The sequence below is a fragment of the Silene latifolia genome, chromosome 11 (genome assembly GCF_048544455.1).
Source record: "Silene latifolia isolate original U9 population chromosome 11, ASM4854445v1, whole genome shotgun sequence".
NCBI classification, from domain to species: domain Eukaryota; kingdom Viridiplantae; phylum Streptophyta; class Magnoliopsida; order Caryophyllales; family Caryophyllaceae; genus Silene; species Silene latifolia.
Genome location: NC_133536.1, coordinates 157,946,064 through 157,967,030, shown reverse-complemented (window position 1 = coordinate 157,967,030; position 20,967 = coordinate 157,946,064). Strand labels below are relative to the sequence as shown.

Here is a 20,967-nt window from a genome sequence, read left to right as displayed (position 1 = left end):
CTTTAATTGGGTTTATAAATTATATTTTTGATTGGGAAGTGAAGACAAATCCCTACATCAAAATGGCGCCGTTGCCGGGGATGGCGTTAGGTTATGCTTAGTTAGTTGAAGTTTCTAGCTTTAGTCTTTACTTGTTGTTTGCTTGTTTGTGTGCTTCTTGTAGAGTGTGTGTGATTTTGTTGCCTTACCCTAGTGTGTAAAAGCACTAGGAGTCTTACGGTTTGTCAAGTTGTATGCCTAGGAGGAACCACCAAGCTTTGCTCTTTGACTCCGATCCCGAAAGGCTTTATAGAGCCTTAAGGAATAGGACCATTGCAAGGGTTATAACCTCTTCTCAAGCAACCATAAACCAAGAAAATCCACCCATCCAACCTCTCATTGAAAACACAACTCAACAACAACCAAACATTACAATTGAGCCTCCATTATAAAATCCATTTCACAACTTCCAACTTCCAAATAACCCACCTCAAACACCACCCTCTCATATACCAAATACACCACCACCACCAATGGCTTTACGTGACCATAACCGTCCAAACCATAATGATGCTTGTAACCCCATCAATTTTGGCATCTTGGCTCCAAACAATTTTGAGATGCACCCGGCTCAAGTTGGCCTAATTGAAAAAGACTTGTTTGGAGGACACATTGAAGAAGATGCTCATGCTCACCTAAGGAGGTTCAAGAGGAAGGTCTTTATGATGAAAAAGAATGGGGTATCCGAGGATACACTAAGTATGATGTTATTCCCATTTTCTCTAACGGGCAAGGCGGATCGTTGGTTGAATGTGCACCCTCCGGACACATTTACTACATGGGATGCCTTAGCCAAGGCGTTCCTAGAGAAGTATTATCCATCATCAAAGACCGCTATGCTCCGGAACGAAATTCATACCTTTCAACAAGAGGAAGGAGAGTCCCTAAGAGAGGCATGGGATAGGTACCTAGATCTACTTGCTAGTTGCCCTCATCATGGGATCCCGGCTTGGTACGTGACTCAAACCTTCTTTCAAACTTTGCTCCCAAGGATAAAAGAAATGGTGAATGCCTCCGCGGGAGGGGGATTCAATCATTTGGGTGAAGAGGAGGGAACGACTCTAATCAAGAAAATGGTGGACTCCAAGGCAAATTATGGCACAAGAGTGAATGTCTTGAGAAGAAGCAAGCACCCTCCCGAATTCTTAGTGAATGTGGAGACTAATGCTAAGCTTGACATACTCACCAAAAAGCTTGAAGAGTTGAGTAAGAAGAAGCAAGTGAACCAAGTGAATCAAACTACCACTTCTCATGGACCATCCATGGAGGAAGTGATGCAAAGATCAACATGCGAGTCATGTGGAGGGATGGGTCACACTTATGAAGTATGTGCAAATAATCATTACAACAACATTGACGGGAACAATGTGCAAGAGGTGAATGCTTTCCAAGCATTTAACAATTTCTCCAACCGTCCACCTAGGCCCTCGTTCAACAACAATCAAGCATCCAACCAAAACTTTGCCAACCAATCTCAAGCATACCAAGATTATGGGTTTAAACAAGGGAACCAAAGTAATAAAAATTTTTACCAAGGAAACCAAGGTAATCAAGCCAACCAAGGGTTTGGTCAAAGGTTCAACCAAGGGTTCAATCAAGTATACAACAATAATCAAAGGTACAACCAAGGGCAAAATCAAGGTTTCAATCAAGGGTACCAAGGGAACAACCAAAATTCCAACTTTAAAGATCAAGGATATGGCTTTTCTCTTCCAATTTCCAACCAACCCTTCAACCAAGAGCCACCACCCCAAGCAAGCAATACCATGAGAGATGATAAATATGACAACTTGGTGAAGTTGATAGGGGATTTGGCAAGTAATACCCAACAACAAATCAAGAGTCTTGAAGCTAAGGTGGCTTCCCAAGCTCTCATGAGTTCTCAAAAACCGATGGGTGTATTTCTAAGACAAGGGCAAAATCCAAGGGACCCTATGAAGTCAAAGGAAGTTAATGCTATCATGGTTGGAGTTGAAGAGGAAAAAGAAGAGTCATTTGATTTGCCAAGTCAAGAGGAGTTATCTTACACTACTCCCTTTTCCATGGCTATGAAAACATTCCAAGAAATTGACCATGAGCCCGAAAAAGAGAGCATAGAAGACTATGTGCTTGAGCAAATAATGACAATTCATGGTACAAGCTTGGATGTTGAAGTCGACCCGGATAAGGTAGAGATGGTTATGACTACACCAACCATTATGAGTGAAGAATTTGTGCTTGAGGAAATAGTGGAAGCACCTAATGTGAGGGTAGAAGTTGAGAGGAACCCGGAAAAAGAAGAGATGGTGATGGTAGAAGAACACTCTTTGGCCAAGCAAGAAGAAGTCATTTCTAGAAGAGTGGACATTAGTATCCATGAGCTTGATGCCTCAAGTGAGAAGTGCAATGTGGTCAAATCTAAAGAAATCCCCATCAAACTTGATGACCCCGGGAGTTTCTCAATGCCATGTATCGTTGGTGATCAAAAGGTGGATAGTGCTTTATGTGACTTAGGGGCAAGTGTGAGTGTCATACCACCTGCCCTTGTGAAGAGGTTGAATATTTCAAGCTTAGCCCGCACTTCCATTACAATCAAACTTGCCGATGGAACAATCAAATCTCCAAATTGGATTCTCAAGGATATCATGGTTCAAATTGGTAAGCTTTCAATTCCTACCGACTTTGTTGTGTTGGACATTTCTATGGGAAGAAGCTCTCGTGTCATTCTTGGTAGGCCATTCTTGGCCACGGTAGGAGCTATCATAGATGTCAAAGAGGGACGATTGTCATTCAAATTCCGGGAGGAAAAAGTTGAATTCAAGCTACCGCATGCTTCAAAAAAAACCGTGGTTCAAAACATGTTTGCCGTGGAAACTTTAGAACTCCATGAGAATGACGAAGATGAGAACATAGAGTTCTTGATTGCTTGTGAGCCAAAATTTGATTATGAGCCACCGGGTAAGTTCCTTAAAGAACAAGTGAATGCTAAAGATAAGTGTGGGGAAATGAGTAAGACTTGGGAAACCAAGTTCGATTCTAGCACAAATGCCCCACCAAATTCAAAAACAAGAATTGAAAAGAAGAAACCAAAAAGATGGAGGAAGAGATCGAAAGGAAATAGGGTATGTGACCCTAATGTTGACAAAGAGACTAAGGAAAAGTTTGAAAAAGAAATGAACCGAAAATGGCAAGAGATTCAAGATGCCATGAGTAAGTTGCATGATTTGATGATGAAGACCAAGGGTTCGTGTGTTGTTGACTCTTGTGTTGAAGGTGGAAGGTTGGTGGGATCCCGGGATATTGATCCCGGTTGAATGAAGTCTTTGAATGAAGAGGTTTGGTGGAGTTACTTAAGAACCACCGCAATGTATATATTCTTCTCCTCTTTAATTAAGTTTTTTCCACATTTTGCATTTAGTGACATGATTCGATAAGGAGCTAATCTAAATTAGCTTTCTTTGCATTCATATAGTATAGGTTGTATCGTATTTCAATATTGCATATAGGTTAGATCATACATTGCATTGTTATTTGAAAACCACTAAAAATTTGAAAAATAAAAAAATCAACAAAAATATGTATTTTATTTCCGAATTTCCTCCACACATTTATTTCCATTGGAAATATGTAAATAAATAAGTGTGGGGAGGAAATTCCATCATTTTAAAAATACAAAAACATGTTATTTATTTTCAAAAATTCAAAAAAATCCAAAAACATGTTCTTTAATTTCGAAAAATTCAAAAACCACCAAAAATATGTTGTTTATTTTTCTTATTCTCTCCCTATACTTTGTTCCATTGAGGACAATGTAAATTTCAAGTGTGGGGAGGGAAATATCCACCTTGTGAATATTGTCTATATTTGTACATATACATATATACTTGTAAATTTAAGAAAAATTAAGAAAATGCCTAAAAATCGAAAAAAATTCAAAAATTCCAAAAATATTGCATTGTATATATATATATTTGGCTAACCTTTCGCATATGCATTGACCATTTGAGGCAAAAAGGAGCTAGAAGTCGCTTGGTAAACTCGTTCTAATCTCTTACTCTTTTACTGTTCTTTCTTTATATATATATCTTGCATATTTGAAGGAGAATGGGATTTTGTGCCATGGATGTTCCCTTGGGGAACTTGTGGATTGTTGGTGTTGATGTGTTGCTAGGATTAGTCAAAATTGTTGCATGTTTACCTTATGTTCATTTCAATTTCTTGCATGCATTTGTTTCATATGTATATATGTGTTGTGTTTCCTTCTCATTGCATTGAGTTTGTATATAAATTTTTGAACAAAATTTGGTCTAGGAAGGGAGCATGATACCCTCTATGATGATATTGTCTAGGCCGTGTCTTTCCCCTCTTAGTGGCTTGCACCTTGTGACCTCCTTGTTAGGGTGTTTGCTTGCAAATACCCGGGAAATGAGGCTAGACCGGAAAGTTTTGACCACCATGTGAGACCAAGACCGTAGACTAGGCCTAGATTTCGACATAGCTACTTTCATGTGAGGTTTAAAGCCTCCTTGGGACCGGTACATCCATACCCGGTCTGCCTTAAGTGTGAGTAGGCTCCTTGAGTGGCATGTTACATCACGACGCACAAACATGGCGTCCTTTCCTTTTTAGACCATGAGATGTTCATTTATGTGCATATTTTGAAACAATTAGTTGCATTTCACTTTTGAGCCTCACATTGCCAAATAAGCCTATTTTTCGACCCTTTAGACTAGGTCCTATTTTGCTAACCTCTATTGAGCTTGAACCTCTATTTTGGCACCTACAAAACTAGCTACATACCATAAACAACCTTCCCTTATCAAGAAAGTTGCTTACATGTTGTTGGTTGTATGAAAAAGGGTGTTTTGAGTCCTAGTTGATGATTTGAGTCGGAATAATTGCCTTCATTTGGTTGGTTTGAATAAAGAGATTTTGAAAAAGAAAAGAAAAGAAAATAGAAAAGGAGAAAAATGTAAGGAAAAAGAAAAAAATTTGCACTTATACTTTGTTTGATGAGAAAAAGCCAAGCAACACTCCTTTCATCAATGGAGTAGAAAAAGGCGTTGCAAGAATAAAAGGGCATTTGATGTTTTTCCTAAGTGAGTCGGGTTCACACAATTTTTGCTTGATTTTGGCAAGCCAATTTCTTTTTAGGGTGTAGACGTTACTCATTGGTTGCAATAAGGTGATAATTTTCGTGTTTTTCCAAAGTGAGTCGGGTTTGCACAATGTTTGCATAAATTCGGGGAACCAATTTTTGTTAGGGTGTAGACGTTACTTATTTGTTGCAATAAAGTGGAAGAAATGGAATTTTGACAACTTCTTGATGTGTACCTCCACATTTTTCCAAAATGGTGCTTGCACCAATCCCGTTTCGTCCCGTCACCTAGCCCCGTTACAACCCTTGTTTCTCTTATGCATATTTTCCATTTTTTGCATCTCATTAATGGTCTTGTAGGAGAGGATTCCATGTTAGATTGCGGGCATGTTTCACGAGTCGAGTAGTTGAGTGATTTTGGTTACTTTTTGGCATAAAAATCACCCGTTCTAAAAAGAAAATGAGAGACTAGTGAAAACCGTGAGGAAGTCGGTGGTCTAGATCCCCTTAGTCATGGGTCAATTTGGTCGAATCTTGTGTGTGTCATGTAAATCTCGAAGGTTAGGCTTTGCTTCCCCCTTTCCCGCCTTTGAATCTGTTTCCTAGGCATTTGGTTGTCATATTGAGGTTGCTTGAGCCACCACTAGGGCATTGACACCCCGCCAAGACTATGAGACGGTATCTCCCGACCAAAACCTTTAATTGTTCAAAGCAAAACGGCCGCTTAGATGAGGAAAGTGGTTTGACTTTTTGTGATGCATCTTATATCTTGATTCGTGCTTAAATGTTGGATGTGTCAAAATTTTCTGGAAGCCCCCACTTGCCTTGCATCGGAATGCATACCTCATTGTGTTTCAGTGTGAGTTGAAGAGACGGAGAAGGCCCGTTAATTGCCTTTCATCAGATATTATTAGTTTAGCTAGCTTTCTTATATTACGGGTCTTAGTTTAATTTAATGAGCTTACTCGAGGACGAGTAAGGTTTAAGTGTGGGGAGATTTGATGAGTAATATTTTGGTAGCTTTTACCCCGTATTTATACCTTATTCCGACTCGATTTTGAATGCTTAAACGGTTAAAAAGCTCATTTATTAACTAGTTTATAATAATTAGATGTCTTTGTCATATTTAGTATTTAATTGCATTTTTATTGAAATATTCACATAGCTCATTTATTTACGTATTTATAATAATTAGTCCTCGTGGTTATATTTAATAATTAATCGGTTTTATATATTATTATTATTATTATATTTATATTTATATAATTTGTAGGTGAGGCGGAATAATAAAGAGGAGAAAGCAAGGCGGAATAATGAGAGTGAAATTGAAGAGCAAAGCAAGTTGAGACGGGTTTTTATTATACGGAGTAATAAAAAGTGGAAGTCAAGCAAGACCCCAAGTCAAACATTTGACTCTACAAAAGTCAAGTACATCCCCTGTTACTTCATCTTAATCAACTCATCACCATGTCATTCACCTGCATCCTCAACAGCAGCAGCAGCTCGAAACAAGGCGCCATAACCATTCACCATTCAGTTCAACCCGAAAACCCGTCATCAACAACAGTTCCTTCTCACCATCATCTTCAAACCGTAACACCTTCCCCTGCTTCAATTCACACATCCACGCCTTCATTCACCATCACCATTCATACTAGCTTCAATCACGAATCACGACAAACCAACTCGTGCAGCTCATCTCCATCCTCCATTAATCCACCATCAACAACCGTCCCCTGAATTTCAAACAACCCAGCAACCATCTCTTCATAACTCGCCAATTCACCATATCATCCATTTACCATCATTCATCATCACCACACATCAAACCAACCCGCCATTACTCCATCACCATTAAACCAAAGTCAAACAGTGCCTCACGTGCTCTCTTCAATGACCGGAAACTCCACCGCCATTTCACCTGCTCCGTCAACAAAACCCGATATCAACCTCGCATTACCTTCTCCATACACACCTGTATCTAGCTCAAATCAGTGCATAACTCAATTGTACCACCACGCACCACCAGTTCAATCACCATGGCAGCCACCATTCACCAATAAATTCCCATCAACAATTCATACCTCCATCATTTTCGACCTCCATCCATCAATCATCATCACCCATCTCAGCTGCAACCACCGACTACCACAGCCCCCATTACCACCATCAATTTCGCCATCTTAGACTCGGAATCGAAACTGAGCTTTTTTATGAAGCTTTGCTCTCTATCGGTACCCGTGATCGACACCCCCACCGGTAGGCACAACATCAAATTTTCCTCCTTTTGTTGAAGATCTCGCTACCGGTCATGACCCCGGCAGCCGGCCTACCGGCATACGACTCGCAATCAACAAATCTCGCATCAATCTTGCTGCTCTCTACCGGCGGCCCTTCTGCCGGCTCACCGGCACGCAACACACAACACCAAATTGCTCCCCTTTCTTGATTTTTCTCGCTACCGGTGCCCTGGCCGGCGGCCGGCTTGCCGGCAGGAGGCCATCTGCTCGTTTTGTCCTTCAATTCAATTGTGTCAATGTTGGTTTTGTTTTGGGTCGATTGTTTTTGTTTTGTATTATTAGGTTTATTTCTAGTAGTATTATTATAATTATTATTATTATTATTATTATTATTATTCGTGATACTCTTATTAGACTAGTATATAAGGAACACTACACACACATTAGAATGGACACTACTAGATTTTAGAATAGAAAATTAGACTAGCTTAGATTATTCTCTCTAAATGTTTTAGAACCCTAGAAATTATTTTCCTCTCTTCAATTTTCCTAGACTCAAGTTGTAATCTTTATTAAAAATTAATGCAATTCTTCTTTTGTTCCTTCAAGTTTTTCAATTTTCAATAGTTTACATTTAGTCTTTTGGGTCGTATTTGGAAGACAAGAAGAAATTCATCTTCCATTATTATCCAAGCTTGTTCCTTTCCTCTTAGTTGGTATAATTCTCATCTCTTATTTACATCTTATTTTCATTTGTTTAATTATTATTCATCCAAAGTATTAGTCTTTATCATGTTTGCAATGTTTACTTGTTTATTGTTGCAATTTGTTGTTAATTTATCACCCATGAACATGTGTGAGTAGTCCTATCTAAGGTCATGGGGGATCTTGGGTGATTAAAGGGGTAAAATTGGGTTATTAACATTTGGAATTGGGTAATTAATTGGTCTTACTCTTATGCATATGAAGTGCTCGATGAAATGTTTGAATGAAAGTTTGAGTCTTTTATTAGCACGTTTAACTTATCTTGGTGCATTTTGCTATTGAATGGTTTTAGAAGTGTTTAATGAGTTGCTTAAATGAAAGTTGGAGCCTTTCTTAGACATATTTGATCCATCTGGTGCCTATGCTATTAGATAGTCTTTATGCATGTTTGTGATGAGTTTGTCTCAACTACGTGAAAGCTTGTTTCTAAAACCTTACTCCCATGCCTATGAAATGTTTGTTGGATTGCTTAAATGAGAGTTTGAGTCTTTCATTATCATGTTTAGTCTATCCTAGGTCGAAAGACAATGGAGGGCCTATATGGCATGGTCGAGACGAGTTTTTCTTACTAAGTGAATGCTTGTTGGTTAGCTCTAATTGACTAAGAAATTAGGATCAATCATAGACCGTTATCATTACCCATTTCTTGTTAACAATCTTCTCTTCCCCGACTTACTCAAGTGAACCCAAAGACCTTAGTTTTCATTCATTTGATTAGAAGCAAATTTCATTTAGTTTAAATTTTATACCTTATTGCGTCTTAGTTTACAGTTTAATCAACCTCTTACTTTTGTTTGACTAAAATTGGACTTAAACGGACTAAGTATACACCCCCGCCATCTTTGTGTTCGACACCCGAATAAATACTACTTTTAATTGGGTTTATAAATTATATTTTTGATTGGGAAGTGACGACAAATCCCTACATCAAAATGGTGCCGTTGCCGGGGATGGCGTTAGGTTATGTTTAGTTAGTTGAAGTTTCTAGCTTTAGTCTTTACTTGTTGTTTGCTTGTTTGTGTGCTTCTTGTAGAGTGTGTGTGATTTTTTTACCTTACCCTAGTGTGTAAAAGCACTAGGAGTCTTACGGTTTGTCAAGTTGTATGCCTAGGAGGAACCACCAAGCTTTGCTTAGTAATGAAATATGAAAGACATGATGTACTCTAGCTTGGGCTAGAAGATCAAGTCTATAAGATACTTGCCCAACCTTAGCAACCACTGGAAATGGACCATTATATTTTGGGGACAATTTAGCACAAGTCCTATGCACCACAGATTGTTGCCTATATGGTCGGAGCTTCACATAAGCCATGTCTCCCACTTGTAGTTGCCTCTCTACCCTGCCCTATCCGCTTGTTTTTTCATTCTATCATGTGCCCTTTTTAGGTGAAACTTCAGCATCTTGATGGCATCTGTTGGAATATGTGTCATCCGACAATAATGCGATCACAACTGTTGATCATGATGATCACATGTTTAAATCTCATTTTCAGAATACATGTGGGATGTAATATTTTACAGTCAACTGGTCCACACATATTGGTAATGATTGGCTGACTAGAGTTTGACATTACTGTCGTGCGACAGTGGTGATCGGTTGATCCCCTTAGGTCATACCTATAGGAAAATACTCTTAATTGATTATTTAATTAATCGTATGCCGATACAAGTTAATTAAATTTCTTAAAATTGACGGGTGATATTGTGAGTAAAATTAACGTGTCATATTGTAATTCGATTATATTAGATACGGTCTAAGTAATTGAATTATTTTATTACTTAGATAAAATTATTGTTTACGAAACAATTGATATTGTATTGAGATTGAATGAATGATTTATTATAGATACAAGATGTTGTGATTTATAATAGATAAACCATTTTGGTACAAGTAATTACGAATTACTAGTCGATTTTGTATATGACATATTTTATGAGTATGTTGATTTTTAATATGTTAAAAATACATTACAATTTCATATGTCAAGTAACATGTCACATTTGTTCAAAATTGACAAATGACAAAAATAAAATGGACCTCCCATTTTATTTAAGTGTGCCGAAAAATGGAGGGAATATTGGGTTGATATTGTGTTTTATCTTAGTGGAAAACATACTGATAAAAGACTACCATCTAGCCATGCATGCCTACTCTTGCCTTGAGAAGAACAAGACCATGCATTGGCTCCCAAATATAGACCCCCACCCAACCGGTTTTCCTATGTGTTGTGCAACCATATGGGTTTCTCTATTATTCATTCTTTTTCACCTAATATTTTCTAGAGTAAGAAAATGAATTCTCTACCCTTTTGTGAAACATTTTAGAGATGAAAAACTCACACAATCACTTCCTCTTGAACCGATTTTTCAAGAGAACAAAATTAATTTTTGTGTCATATTTTAAGTAAGACTGATCCTAATACTAGATCATATTATTTTAGTCTTTAAGAGTATTCCTTGGGTATTCACTTTTGGGAGAGATTCTATACTTGAATCTTTGTTCATCCATTATTTGGAATGCTCAAGAACTAACAAGAAGGAGATCTTGTTGGTGCCCATAAAACCAAAATCACATAGTAAGGAACATGATTTCTTCTTTACTTCTATTTATGTTTGCATGCATAAGATTTGTAATTATTTTATTACTAAATAATTTCTCACATATTTGAATATGTAAATTAATGAGATTAATTATTTCCAACAAACGGTATCAAGAGCCTCAGGTTGTTTGCATGCAAATCGGTTATTGTTTTTCCGAGTTATAAGATTAACAAACAGAACTTATAAATTTGTGTTTATTATGATATATCACGAAATTTATTATGCATGTTAAAGTTTCTGGTCCTAAAATTTTTTAGGATATTTTGGTTTAATTTATGGATTTTATTGTTTATTTTATATTATAATGGCATTAAAATGTGATTTTTATGATAAAAATGTCATTTTTGGACGAAAAATAGCTAAACTTCGATTTTTCCAGTGGTTTTTCGATATGTTTTCACATATATTATATCATTATGGCCTGTAAATTTTCATAATTTTATGAATTGTTATGCTCGCAATATGGATTTTTCATGTTAAATTCGAATTTAAATGAGAAAATAGGTTAATATGAGTTATATTTCAAATCTGGTCACATAAATTTAGTATGTTGTCACATGAAATTTTACAATATGTGTGTAAAATATTTGGCTATAATGAAATCTTTATGCATGATTTATGAATTTTTGATGAAAAATCACATAAATAGTGACTTTAATTAGTAAAAATGCTAAAACATACTTCATGACTAAGGAAAAACGTTACATGTTGCATTTTATCATATATTTCAGATCTAAAAGTGAAAATTTAAGAAAAATAATTTTTCCCATATTTTTATGATTATAATTGATAAATCCGATAAACCGCAACATTGTTTTTCTCGATAAATTTCGAAATTTTTAACCTAAGTTTTTGAACATTATGAGTGTCATGGTATTTTTCCAGAATGTTCATGAGTTTAAAATTTTAAATTTTGAATTTATTTGAAATTTTTATGATTTAATTTGAAGTTTATGACATAATATTGTATTTTTGAGTCCATTTATGAACAATATTAAAAAAATATAAGTTAATTATTGTCAATATGTTAGTGGAGACTAATTTTGAGTCCTAAGTTAGTTTAGGGTAATTAACTTGTACATAAATATGAATTTATGTAATTATTGTGATTATAAAAGGTTAAATCACGCAAATCCGTAAAAACCGAATAATATACGATATTGGCTCCTTAAAGGCGATTTAGCATAAAATTGGGCATGTTTATACATATTATAATGCTACATTTTATTTATGATTGTCATATTTTAATTTTATGTAATTTTTGAATTATGTAATTTTACTTAGTATGGCTTTAGTTTTAATTAGTATTACCCGAAATGTATGGAAATATCGATTCCGTTGTAATTTATTGTGATCTCGTATCACCATTTTGTAATTTAATAGATTTATTTTATTTTTAATTACAAATGTATAATAGGAAATTATATAATTTGCTATGTAATTTATTTATTCCGGAGTTCCTTGAAGACGGTGTCACTCGAGAAGGTGATCCATTAAAGAAAAGTGTTGCCTTGAAATGCGTGCCAAGACCGAATTCAAGGGTCCAAAGGAGTTGGTTTCCGAATTTGTAATAGTTTATTAGATTTACTATTTTAGGAAGGCCATACTAGGATTTTTATTTATATGTTGCATGCATCGCTAAATCGCCATACATACATTATCATTTTAATCGATTTTATCGACCGTGTCAATTACAATTATCGTAGTTCATCACTTTAGTTCACTTAAAACGTGATAGATAATAAATTGACATGACCTCTGGCTAAAAAATAAACAATTGAGACATAGCCTTACCAAAAAGTAGAAACCATGAAAACCTATTTCGCGAGGGAGTGCACTCGGCCACCCCGGGGTACAAACCTTGTTACGTAGGGGAAGTGGGTGATAAATGTATATCAACCGAATTCATGTTGATGAGGGTTTCATCGGCTACCCCGTGCCCAAGTTAATGTGAATTTGGATCATGGACACATTTATTCGAAATTTGGATTGATCTCAACGGAAGTATTCGTGACCGTAGTCGCATGTGTTCCGGGCTATAGATAAATATTAGAGTAATTTTATCGACCAAGAGTTCTAAAAGTAGAATTGATTAAAGAGTTAATCCACCGAGTTATATTGATAAGGGTTTCATCGGCTACCCCGTGCCCAAGTTAATATGAATTTGGGTCTTGGAATCATTTATCATAGTTGGGTAGAGGTCACTATGTAAATGCTTTACTTGTTATTTACAAGTATTAATAAAACGATAGATGTTGATTTTTCCGCTATTCCGTTATCATATTGTTCTATTTCTTTACCGCAATTCATATACGATATCATTTCGATTTTTGATTCAAATCTCCATTAAAACATCGTAACTAAAGACAAATATGAATTTTCTTCTAAAACCTCGAATTATCCATTGTAAGGATCTCTTGTGAAGAGTATAGATGGAAGTTATTTGTGATCAAAAGGGTTTTTTATTCTTGACTAACATATCTACTTACAGTTGTTTCTCATATGCTTAATTGAGTTAAGTACTTTAAAACGTTACATCATTTTGGTAACTAGATTTGTTTGAAATCAAAATTGACCAAAATACCGCAACCACTTCAATGAAAGTTTTAAGACTAAACAAATGAATTGAAGAGTAGTCTTCATGAAATTCAATTTTGCTTCTCTAAGCAAAGACTCATTGAAATGTGTGAGAGCATTCTCTTAAACCGTTAAGAAAAGGACGAAGTTCAAAGAAGTAAAATTAGAATGGAATTGATACAAGGTAATGTTAAAAGTGAAGTTATTGAGAATAACGATACTAAACCTATCATTTCCGACCGATAAAGTTTCCATTGTCTTAATTGTTGGACGCTAGAAAGGAAACTATCCCAAATTATTGAAGAATCAACAAGTTAGTTGTGGGACATCTAATAGGACCTTCTTCTTTAAATGTTTATTTGATTAACATAAATTTTGCTAGTACTATTTCGTCAATATTAAAAACCAGTGGAGGTTTTCATCATTGTATTCGACACATAAGATGATTATAATATGACGACTAGCATCAAATAATGTCGAGAGATAGAGTCATTGTGTAATCAATCTAGTTTAGGGTTTATAGTTGTACTTAATTGTGACTATTAAGTGCATAAACTCTAAATAAGAATATAAACTTGTTAAGATACAAAAGAGGTCTCACTTTTGTGACCCTATACACCATGATTTGATGTATGGCTAGCCCATTATCAAGGTGTATGTATATTCTAAACCAAACTAGAATGATACATCATGAAGATGATGGAAGACTCAAATTGGTATCACAAGATTAAACCTTAGATTTTGGAATGATGAACGCAAAGAGTTATCAAGTACACTTGAAACCATTAGATCTTATGGTATATACGTATCTTGTATTCAAAGCAAGATGTATCGTGCTTTTTGGTTGAAAAAGAGATCGAGGTTGTAAATCATTGATCCAAAATAGGTTGATCATTTTCTTTTACCAACGATTTAAGTTGACACTAATGTGTTCACTTAATAAGGTAAATAGAGAAATCTTTGAAGAAGTTCAAAGAGTTCAAGGAATCACGATTTAGTCGTGATGAGATTATCAAAGTGAAGACTTTGTTATAAGAAAAATGAAATGTGATATAGTACCACAAGTTAATCTCTCTTAACACACATTATGGGATAATGTGTGGTTGGATAAAGAAATCAAACGCTATTCGATATGTTTTGGACTTCAATCAAGTTACTTTGAGTTAGTTGATCCTTTTGGGGATTTTATCATTTTGTCTAAATTATTTTTCCACTAAATCTAAAACGAATCATATGAGATATGAAATGGTAGGGTACCATGGTTGTAAGTTTTCAAAAGAAACAAATGTTCATTTTTCCTTATTATAATCACGAGTACAATGGATTTGTGGCTCGTGAAGCTGTCTTTCTAAAATACAAGTTTATTTCTAGAAGACAGAGTGGGAGAAATTATTCAAAGAGCCACAAAGAATGTTATGTCACAAGAAACTGGTCTTTCTTGGCTACAAAGAGCCACAAAGAATGTTATGTCACAAGAAACTGGTCTTTCTTGGCTACATGAGACGTTTTGTGTAAGACGTTGTTTCTTCAAAACCTAGGAGGTTAAAGTCATCACTTGTTGAAGATGATGAATTAGTGTTACTTTTAGAAAGTAAAGAGCTTGCAACTTTTAGAAAGTAAAGAGCTTGCAACTTACAAAGAAATTGTTTGATTCAAGTTGATTACTTCCGGAAAGTAATGAACATATGACTTACATGAGAGTGTTTAAGTCACAACTCAATACAAGGCTTAGTGCCATGAAAATTCGAAATAAATTCCAAGTGAATTGTTAGATATCAAAGCTTGATTGGTAGCAAAGGGTTTTGCACTAGTTGAAATGCTTAAGTCTATTTAGATCTTCTTAGGGATTGTGTTTCATTATGATGATATACATATAGCGAGTGAATCTAAAACCCACTTTTTCAATTAGAAGGAATGTATTCAATACATGTCTTGAGTTTTGTAGATTCTTGCCATCCTAAGATAATGTGAAACTTAAGAGAGAGTCTTAAGTAGTACATCAATGAGTTGGAATCAATGTTTTGATCATGTTATAAAACTTTTCTCGATAAGTCGAGAAGTTGTGTTTATACATGGGGTTTAGTGGGAGTTACGGAAATTTTAATTAAGTCTTATATGTGGATGACATATTGGGAATGATTTAAGACTAGGAGAAAAATAATACATCTTAATATCCGGAGTTATGGAGATAAATCCACATGATATTAATGTCAAATAAGGAGTCTTATGTTGATAAGGTTCATGACTAGTTCAATCGAATTGAACATATTTGATTGATTCTATTTGCTTCCGCTGCCGAATCAATTAAATATGAAATGATGTATAACACTTCATATACTTTGAGTATGATGAATTGTTTCAAATCGAATTTAAGTAATTGTTACCTAGTAAGCCATGAAGATTACCCTTGAGTACTTGCAGAAGCATTAAGGATGTAATGCTAAGTGTTTTTGATGCAATTTTGTGTAAGGGTGTTACACAAGTGACAATTGACAATTGAGATTGCGCATTGTTTCCGACAAAACCATAATCAAAACACATTAGGATGGTTAAGATACCATTGTGGCTATGTTATTTAAGAAATAGATTTTCTAGAATCGTTCTAGGTAATAAAGAACAATGAGAAATATTTACAACGGAAATTGAGTACACTTGCAATCATGGGATGTACAAGAAGGATGAGTCCCGCACACTGTGAAAACAGTGGGAGCTATTCTAAGGCTAGAGGGCCTATGTCTTGATTGGATCTCGATATGTACTCAGAAAGTTTTGTAATGCAAATGTATACATTAAAAAGGAAAACGAGTATGTAGTAAGGTTGAGTAAGGAACAAGAAGTTGATAAAACCTACTAACCAAAGCCTTCTCATAGGCTTAACATGATGAGTCTTGTCATTTCAATTGAATTGAGATGAACAACTACATACAAGATCTAAATTGGATATGAAGTAGTAATCAAGTATTGACTACTCATATGATAATCACATTTGTTGTTCGAGTTTTTAAAAATCTAAAAACTCCTTTATACTTTGTTGCATCCAAACGGGTTGTAGAGACAACATTGAACCCCGTTAAAGTGAACCCGAATTAACATGGTATTCCCCCATAGTCACTTGTATGAGGTGACGTCTCTAAGTGACTAGAGTGTGATGCGATTGATGGCAAGTTCAAGTGCCATAGAGTCATGTGAGATGACTAGTCGATCACATAGGCAGACTGTTAGGAACACTTTGTCAGGCAATGACCGCTTATAGAGTTCTGGCAAATTTATATAGCCTGGTCGTGGCGAGAGCTACTATAGTATTCTAATGAGTCGATTCTTTTGACTAAAGACTGTTCGCCTAAGATGACACAGTTTCAGATTAACTTTGATTTATGTTACTACGACCTTCGTAAATGGGGTCAAATGGGCATATTTTGGGTTATGATGGCTGTGGCTAGTCGAAGGGAATAAGTGCGATAGGAATTGTCCACCCCCTTGTCAGGGTTAAAACAATATCTCTGGCGACTCGAGGAGTAATGAACTGCAAATGCGTGGCCACGCTCGGAAGGTATACATGGTGGATAATTCCGCTCAATCAGTTATTCTCCAGATCGAGGAAACCACTCTCGATATGATCACTTGCAAGTACGACCTGAAAGACACCTTGCATTGAGTGGGAGATAGTAATAAAACAAGAGAATTGGTGACGCACACTTGTCGAGGACAAGTGGGAGATTGTTGGAATATGTGTCCTCCGACAATAATGCGATCACAACTGTTGATCATGATGATCACATGTTTAAATCTCATTTTAAGAATACATGTAGGATGTAATATTTTACAGTCAACTGGTCCACACATATCGGTAATGATTGGCTGACTAGAGTTTGACATTATTGTCGTGTGACGGTGGTGATCAGTTGATCCCCTTAGGTCATACCTATAGGGAAATACTCTTAATTGATTATTTAATTAATCGTATGCCGATACGAGTTAATTAAATTGCTTAAAATTGACGGGTGATATTGTGAGTAAAATTAACGTGTCATATTGTAATTCGATTATATTAGATACGGTCTAAGTAATTGAATTCTTTTATTACTTAGATAAAATTATTGTTTACGAAATAATTGATATTGAATTGAGATTGAATGAATGATTTATTATAGATACAAGATGTTGTGATTTATAATAGATAAACCATTTTGGTACAAGTAATTATGAATTACTAGTCGATTTTGTATATGACATATTGTAGGGAAATATCCGTAAAATTCCCTTAAAATTAAGGATTATAACGCAAATTTAACATGTGAATAATTGTCATAAACGAAAAACAAGAGAAAACGATAAGAGAATAAAATCAACCTCGGGTCCTTTGTGAATTCGGCCTAAGAACAGAAATCAATATAGATTTCCTCCTAATCGTTGCACCCAAGACCGTCTGAGACTATGCCCCTTGTGCTAGAAATTACTCTCTAATTGCCTTGCAATATTGAGAGAGTTTTTGTGAGTTTTTCTGATGTGAGATCTAGGTTTTCAGAGAGAAATGCTCCAAAAACCTAATTTTTGTGCAAATGAAATGAATTTGGTCAAAAGGAGAGAAAGACTCTCCTTTTGTTCTTCTTGGTTGGTAGTGAGTTTCCAAGAGGAGGGAGTGGGCTTTCCACTTTCTCCTTATTTAACTCGTGGTCCGACTCGAATCGCTAAAATGTATATGACGGGTTTTAATTATAAATCGTCATCCGTTATCGGATATTAAAATATCAACTAGTAACATGACTCAGTCGATATATTAATACTTGTCCGACAATGACAATATTGTATAATTAATTAATTCAATATACATTAATTAAATATAATCGTTTATATTCAATTACGAATTAACTGCTTAATTCACCTTAGCCATTATTATTTAATCCGTATTAAATAATTATCTCAACATCGCGTTTGACTAATTATTAGTCAATAACTCCGACTAACGCTTAGTCATATTAGGCATCAACATGACTGTATTTTCATACTGTCACATCTCTCAAACGTATCCTATAGGTGTGACTTTTAGGAACCAGTTGATCACCGCCATCTGTATGACAATAACGTCAAACTTATCTAGCAAGCCAACCGTTATTGATAAACGTGGACCAACTGATAATAATACAAAAGTATACCCTTTGATCCTTTTAGAGATTTATATGTCATTGCACTAACTGTGGAGGACACCAGCCCCAACAAACTCCCACTTGTCCGTACAAGTGTACGTGCAATAACGTTATCCGCACTAACTGGAGGACACCGGCTCCAACAAACTCCCACTTGTCCGTACAAGTGTATGTGCGATAACCGATTCTCATATCCATTTAAAATTTCTCCCACTCAATGTAAAACAATTTGCAGATCCGTATCCGCAAAGGTCGTATTTTACAATCGATCTGTATCAAGAGTGGTTTCCCCGACTAGAGAGTAACTTAACTGATAAAACGAATCCGTATCCGAGCATGGCCATGCATTTCGATTCTGACTCCTCGAGTGGCCCCGAGAAATATCGAGTACCTGATAAAGGCTAAATATTTCCTTCAACTTGACTCCTGCCGATCTAAGCACAGCATGAAATGACCCAGAAAAAATTTACTTGGCCCCCTGTTACGGATGACCGTGAGAAAGAAACCAAAGTCACCCAAAATCTACCTTAGTCTCAAGAGACAGTCGATAGTCAAAAGAATCGACTCTTAAGATCACCATGGAGGTCCTATCCACGACCTGACACCGAATGTTATAAAACATTTAGGACTCCACGTCGTTGTCACAATTGTGTCCTACGAGATATCCGTATAACTCGCCTCTGTGATTGGTCAGTCAACTGTTTGACTTATGGCTCGTTGAACCCACCATCAACCAACGTCACAAAATAATTGCCAGAGTTATCAACTCAGTTGGGCAATTAAGGACTAAAAATATTATGTTTGTTCAGTTCACTTTGTGGTGTTCAAAATTGTCGTACAACTCCACATGAAAAACAAAATACATAAATATCAAAACGATGATGTCGTATAGAGTACACGAGAAAATGAATCTAATCCATAAGAGAGTACTACAACTCAGGAACACGTTTAATTCCCATGGAAATAACATGCCCTTCATGCTTATCTTGTCGTAATGGTTTAGTGAGGGGATCTGCTATATTATCATCTGTAGCAATCTTTTCTATCACTACCTCCTTTTGCTCCACGTAATCTCGGATTAGATGAGCTTTCCGTTGTACATGTCTAGACTTGTTGCTAGACTTAGGCTCCTTAGCTTGGAAGATGGCACCTCTATTGTCGCAATAGATGGTGATCGGGTCATTCGAACTAGGCACTACGAATAGTCCTTGTAAGAATTGACGCATCCATATCGCTTCCTTTGCAGCTTCGGACGCGGCATAGTACACGAGACTCGGTTGTAGAATCTCTTTGTAACACTTTGTTTGGAACTCTTCCGGTGATGCAGCGCCATTAAGAGTAAAAACGAATCCAGATCGAGATTTCGAGTCATCTCGATCCGTTTGGAAGCTAGCATCTGCGAATCGGTTGCGCATAGCTTTTGATCGCCTCCATAAGTCAATGCCCAATCTTTAGTCCTCCGTAGGTACTTAAGAATGTTCTTGTGACCATCCAATATGATTCACATGGATCTTTGTTGGAATCGACTTGTCATACTCAATGCATATGCCACGTCCGGACGTGTGCATATCATGGCATACATGATTGATCCTATAGCCGAGGCATAAGGAATCCGTGTCATGCTCTCTTTCTCTTCCGTGTGTCTGGTGCACGAGACTTGCTCAAATGCACCCCGGAGCCATAGGAAGAAACCCCTTTTGAGTTAGTCATGCTGAATCTCTCTAGAATCTTGTCTATATAAGACTCTGATCGAGAGATAACATCCGACGTGATCTATCTCGATAGATACGGATGCCCAAAATTCTTTGTGCCTCACCCAGATCTTTCATCTGGAAATGGTTCTTCAACCATACTTTTATCGAAGTTAAGAGAGGTATGTCATTCCCAATCAGGAGTATGTCATCAACATACAATATTAGGAAGACAATCTTGCTCCCACTCGACTTGATATATAGACATGGTTCCTCGACCGATCGAGTAAATCCATTTTCTTTTATCACTTGATCGAAACGATGATTCCAACTCCGAGAAGCTTGCTTAAGTCCATAAATGGAACGCTTAAGCTTGCACACTTTCTTAGGATGTTCAGGATCGATGAAACCTTCGGGTTGTACCATGTACAACTCTTCCTCCAAATAACCGTTTAAGAAGGCGGTTTTCACATCCATCTGCCAAATTTCATAGTCATGAAAAGCGGCAATCGCTAAGATAATCCGAATGGAACGCAGCATGACTACGGGTGCAAAAATTTCATCGTAGTGCAAACCTGGCACTTGGGTGAAACCTTTAGCAACTAGTCGTGCTTTATAGATATCTTGTTGACCTTCCACAGAATGCTTTATCTTGTAAAGCCATTTGCATTGAAGGGGACGAACCTTAGCAGGTAAGTCAACAAGATCCCATACGTTGTTCTCATACATGGAGTCCATCTCGGATTGCATGGCCTCAAGCCATAGCTTTGAGTCGGAACTAGTCATGACACCTTTATAGGTTGCGGGCTCACTACTCGTTAAGAGCAGAATGT

General features: G+C 36.3%; 1 non-coding gene across 1 annotated transcript; it reads right to left on the bottom strand.

Moving 5' to 3' along the window:
- Nucleotides 1-875: 875 nt before the first annotated feature.
- LOC141615846 (small nucleolar RNA R71) lies at nucleotides 876-982 on the bottom strand. The gene has a single exon (XR_012530239.1). It is a non-coding gene; the product is annotated as a small nucleolar RNA R71 (small nucleolar RNA).
- Between the last annotated feature and the right edge of the window lie 19,985 nt (nucleotides 983-20,967).